Genomic DNA, 6000 nt, shown 5'->3' with positions numbered 1-6000 from the left:
GACGTGATGAGATATAAGTTGTTGTATGAGATGATCATGTTTTGTTGAAGTTATCGGCAACAGGCAAAAGCGTTATGGTTATCTCTCTATTGCATAAGATGCAAGCGCCAAATAATTGCTTTACTTTATCGCTATGCGATAGCAATAGTTGCAAGAGCAATTGTTGGCAAGACAACCATGTGACGACACATTGATATAGATCAAGATGATGGAGATCATGGTGTCATGCGGGTGACGATGGAGATCATGACGATGCTTTGGAGATGGAGATCAAAGGCACAAGATGATGATGGCCATATCATGTCACATATTATGATTGCATCTGATGTTTATCTTTTATACATCTTATTTTGCTTAGTTCGGCGGTAGCTTTGTAAGATAATCTCTCACTAAATTATCAAGGTATAAGTGTTCTCCCTGAGTATGCACCGTTGCGAAAGTTCTTCGTGCTGAGACACCACGTGATGATCGGGTGTGATAGGCTCTACGTTCAAATACAACGGGTGCAAAACAGTTGCACACGCGGAATACTCAGGTTAAACTTGACGAGCCTAGCATATAACAGATATGGCCTCAGAACACGGAGACCGAAAGGTCGAGCGTGAATCATATAGTAGATATGATCAACATAGTGATGTTCACCATTGAAACTACTCCGTCTCACGTGATGATCGGACATGGTTTAGTTGATATGGATTACGTGATCACTTAGAAGATTAGAGGGATGTCTGTCTAAGTGGGAGTTCTTAAGTAATATGATTAATTGAACTTTAATTTATCATGAACTTAGTCCTGGTAGTATTAGCATATCTATGTTGTAGATCAATAGCTTGCGATGTTGCTCCCAGTTTATTGTGTTCTAGAGAAAAATTATGTTGAAAAATGTTAGTTGCAATGATGCGGATTGGATCCGTGATCTGAGGATTATCCTCATTGCTGCATAGAAGAATTACGTCTTTGATGCACCGCTAGGTGACAGACCTATTGCAGGAGTAGATGCAGACGTTATGAACGTTTGGCTAGCTCAATATGATGACTACTTGATAGTTTAGTGCACCATGCTTAACGGCTTAGAATCGGGACTTCAAAGACGTTTTGAATGTCATGGACCATATGAGATGTTCCAGGAGTTGAAGTTAATATTTCAAGAAAATACCCGAGTTGAGAGATATGAAGTCTCCAACAAGTTCTATAGCTAAAAAGATGGAGGATAATAGCTCAAGCAGTGAGCATGTGCTCAGATTGTCTGGGTACTACAATCGCTTGAATCAAGTGGGAATTAATATTCCAAATAAGATAGTGATTGATAGAATTCTCTAGTCACCATCACCAAGTTAGTAGAACTTCGTGATGAACTATGATATGCAAGGGATAACGGAAACGATTCCCAAGCTCTTCGTAATGCTGAAATCAACGAAGGTAGAAATCAAGAAAAATATCAAGTGTTGATGGTAGACAAGACCACTAGTTTCAAGAAAAGGGCAAAGGGAAGAAGGGGAACTTCAAGAAGAATGGCAAGCAAGTTGTTGCTCAAGTGAAGAAGCCCAAGTCTGGTCCTAAGCCTAAGAATAAGTGCTTCTACTACAAAGGGACTGGTCATTGGAAGCGGAACTGCCCCAATATTTGGCGGATAAGAAGGATGGCAAAGTGAACAAAGGTATATTTGATATACATATTATTGATGTGTATTTTACTAGTGTTCATAGCAACCCCTCGGTATTTGATACTGGTTCAGTTGCTAAGAGTAGTAACTCGAAACGGGAGTTGCAGAATGAACAGAGACTAGTTAAGGGTGAAGTGACGATGTGTGTTGGAAGTGGTTCCAAGATTGATAGGACCATCATCGCACACTCCCTATACTTTCGGGATTAGTGTTGAACCTAAATAAGTGTTATTTGGTGTTTGATTGAGCATGAATATGATTTGATCATGTTTATTGCAATACGGTTATTCATTTAAGTAAGAGAATACATTGTTGTTCTGTTTACATGAATAAAACCTTATATGGTTACACACCCAATGAAAATGGTTCATTGGATCTCGATCATAGTGATACACATATTCATAATATTGAAACCAAAAGATGCAAAGTTAATAATGATAGTGCAACTTATTTGTGGCACTGCCGTTTAGGTCATATTGGTGTAAAGCGCATGAAGAAACTCCATGCTGATGGAATTTTGGAATCACTTGATTATGAATCACTTGATGCTTGCGAACCATGCCTCATGGGCAAGATGACTAAGACTCCGTTCTCCGGAACAATGAGCGAGCAACTGACTTATTGGAAATAATACATACTGATGTATGCGGTCCGATGAGTGTTAAGGCTCACGGCAAGTGTCATTATTTTCTGACCTTCACAGATGATTTGAGCAGATATGGGTATATCTACTTACTGAAACACAAGTCTAAAACATTTGAAAAGTTCAAAGAATTTCAGAGTGAAGTGGAGAATCATCGTAACAAGAAAATAAAAGTTTCTACGATATGATCGCAGAGGTAAAATATTTCAGTTAAGAGTTTGGCCTTCAGTTAAAACAATGTGAAATAGTTTCACTACTCACGCCACCTGGAACACCACAGTGTAATGGTGTGTCCAACCGTCATAACCGTACTTTATTAGATATGGTGTGATCTATGATGTCTCTTACCGATCTACCACTATCGTTTTGGGGTTATGCATTAGAGACAACTGCATTCACGTTAAATAGGGCACCATCTAAATCCATTGAGACGACACGTATGAACTATGGTTTGGCAAGAAACCTAAGCTGTTGTTTCTTAAAGTTTGAGGTTGCAATGCTTATGTGAAAAAGTTTCAACCTGATAAGCTCAAACCCAAATCGGAGAAGTGTGTCTTCATAGGATACCCAAAAGAAAATGTTGGGTACACCTTCTATCACAGATCCGAAGGCAAGATATTCGTTGCTGAGAATGGATCCTTTCTAGAGAAGGAGTTTCTCTCGAAATAAGTGAGTGGGAGGAAAGTAGAACTTGATGAGGTAACTGTACCTGCTCCCTTATTGGAAAGTAGTTCATCACAGAAATATGTTCCTGTGACTACTACACCAATTAGTGAGGAAGCTAATGATGATGATCATGTAACTTCAGATCAAGTTGCTACCGAACCTCATAGGTAAACCAGAGTGAGATCCGCACCAGAGTGGTACGGTAATCCTGTTCTGGAGGTCATGTTACTTGACCATGACGAGCCTACGAACTATGAAGAAGCGATGATGAGCCTAGATTCCGCGAAATGGCTTGAGGCCATGAAATCTGAGATGAGATCCATGTATGAGAACAAAGTATGGACTTTAATTGACTTGCCCATTGATCGGCGAGCCATTGAGATTAAATGGATCTTCAAGAGGAAGACGAACGCTGATAGTAGTGTTACTATCTACAAAGCTAGAATTGTCGCAAAAAGTTTTTTGACAAGTTCAAGGTGTTGACTACGATGAGAGTTTCTCACTCGTATCTATGCTTAAGTCTGTCCGAATCATGTTAGCAATTGCCGCATTTTATGAAATCTCGCAAATGGATAAACAAAACTGCATTCCTTAATGGATTTATTAAAGAAGATTTGTATATGATGCAACTAGAAGGTTTTGTCAATTCTAAAGGTACTACCAAAATATGCAAGCTCCAGCGATCCATCTATGGACTGGTGCAAGCATCTCGGAGTTGGAATATACGCTTTGATAAGTTGATCAAAGCATATAGTTTTATACAGACTTGCGGTGAAGCCTGTATTTACAAGAAAGTGAGTGGGAGCACTACAGCTTTTCTGATAAGTATATGTGAATGACATATTGTTGATCGGAGATAATGTAGAATTATTCTGCAAAGCATAAAGGAATGTTTGAGAGGAGTTTTTCAAAGAAAGACCTCGGTGAAGCTGCTTACATATTGAGCATCAAGACCAATAGAGATAGATCAAGATGCTTGATAAGTTTTTCAATGAGTACATACCTTGACAAGATTTTGAAGTAGTTCAAAATGGAACAGTCAAATAAGGAGTTCTTGCCTGTGTTACAAGGTGTGAAGTTGAGTAAGACTCAAAACCCGACCACGGCAGAAGATAGAGAGAGAATGAAAGTCATTCCCTATGCCTTAGCCATAGGTTCTATAAAGTATGCCATGCTGTGTACCAGACCTATTGTATACCCTGCCCTAAGTTTGGCAAGGGAGTACAATAGTGATCTAGGAGTAGATCACTGGACATTGGTCAAAATTATCCTTAGTGGAATAAGGATATGTTTCTAGATTATGGAGGTGACAAAAGGTTCGTCGTAAAGGGTTACGTCGATGCAAGTTTTGACACTGATCCAGATGACTCAAAGTCTCAATCTGGATACATATTAAAAGTGGGAGCAATTAGCTAGAGTAGCTCCGTGCAGAGCATTGTTGACAAAGAAATTTGCAAAATACATACGGATCTGAATGTAGCAGACCTGTTGACTAAACTTCCCTCACAAGCAAAACATGATCACACCTTAGTACTCTTTGGGTATTAATCACATAGCGATGTGAACTAGATTATTGACTCTAGTAAACTCTTTGGGTGTTCGTAACATGACGATGTGAACTATGAGTGTTAATCACATGGTGATGTGAACTATTGATGTTAAATCACATGGCGATGTGAACTAGATTATTGACTCTAGTGCAAGTGGGAGACTCAAGGAAATATGCCCTAGAGGCATAAAGTTATTATTTATTTCCTTATATCATGATAAATGTTTATTATTCATGCTAGAATTGTATTAACTGCAAACATAATACATGTGTGAACACATAGACAAACAGTATGTCACTAGTATGCCTCTACTTGACTAGCTCGTTGAATCAAAGATGGTTAAGTTTCCTAGCCATAGACATGAGTTGTCATTTGATTAACGGGATCACATCATTAGAGAATGATGTGATTGACTTGACCCATTCCGTTAGCATAGCACTTGATCGTTTAGTTTGTTGCTATTGCTTTCTTCATGACGTATACATGTTCCTATGACTATGAGATTATGCAACTCCCGTTTACCGGAGGAACACTTTGTGTGCTACCAAACGTCATAACGTAACTGGGTGATTATAAAGGTGCACTACAGGTGTCTCCGAAGGTACTTGTTGGGTTGGCGTATTTCGAGATTAGGATTTGTCACTCTGATTGTCGGAGAGGTATCTCTGGGCCCACTCGGTAATGCACATCACTATAAGCCTTGCAAGCATTGCAACTAATGAGTTAGTTGCAGGATGATGTATTAAGGAACGAGTAAAGAGACTTGCCGGTAACGAGATTGAACTAGGTATTGAGATACCGACGATCGAATCTCGGGCAAGTAACATACCGATGACAAAGGGAACAACGTATATTGTTATGCGGTCTGACTGATAAAGATCTTTGTAGAATATGTAGGAGCCAATATGAGCATCCAGGTTCCGCTATTGGTTATTGACCGGAGACGTGTCTCGGTCATGTCTACATAGTTCTTGAACCCGTAGGGTCCGCACGCTTAAAGTTCGGTGACGATCGTAATTAGGGTTTTTGTGTTGTTGATGTACCGAAGGTTGTTCAGTGTCCCGGATGTGATCACGGACATGACGAGGAGTCTCGAAATGGTCAAGACATAAAGATTGATATAGTGGAAGCCTATATTTGGATATCGAAAACGTTCCGGGTGAAATCAGGATTTTACTGGAGTACCGGGGGGTTACGGGAACCCCCCCCCCCCCCGGGGGGGGGGGGTTATTGGGCCTACATGGGCCCTAAGGGAGAAGAGGAGGGCCGGCCAGGGCAGGCCGCGCGCCCCCTCCCCCCTAGTCCGAATAGGACAAGGAAGGGGGCGCCCCCCTTTCCTCTTTCTTCCTTCCCCCTTCCTTTACCAACAAGGCAAGAGGGGGGAGTCCTACTCCCGGTGGGAGTAGGACTCCTCCAGGCGCACCCCTTGGGCCGGCCGCACCTCCCCCTCTCCCTCCTTTATATACGGGGCAAGAGGG

Source organism: Triticum dicoccoides, chromosome 7A (genome assembly GCF_002162155.2).
Source record: "Triticum dicoccoides isolate Atlit2015 ecotype Zavitan chromosome 7A, WEW_v2.0, whole genome shotgun sequence".
NCBI classification, from domain to species: domain Eukaryota; kingdom Viridiplantae; phylum Streptophyta; class Magnoliopsida; order Poales; family Poaceae; genus Triticum; species Triticum dicoccoides.
The sequence above is the reverse complement of the archived record's forward strand: the minus strand, read 5'-3'. Positions refer to the sequence as shown.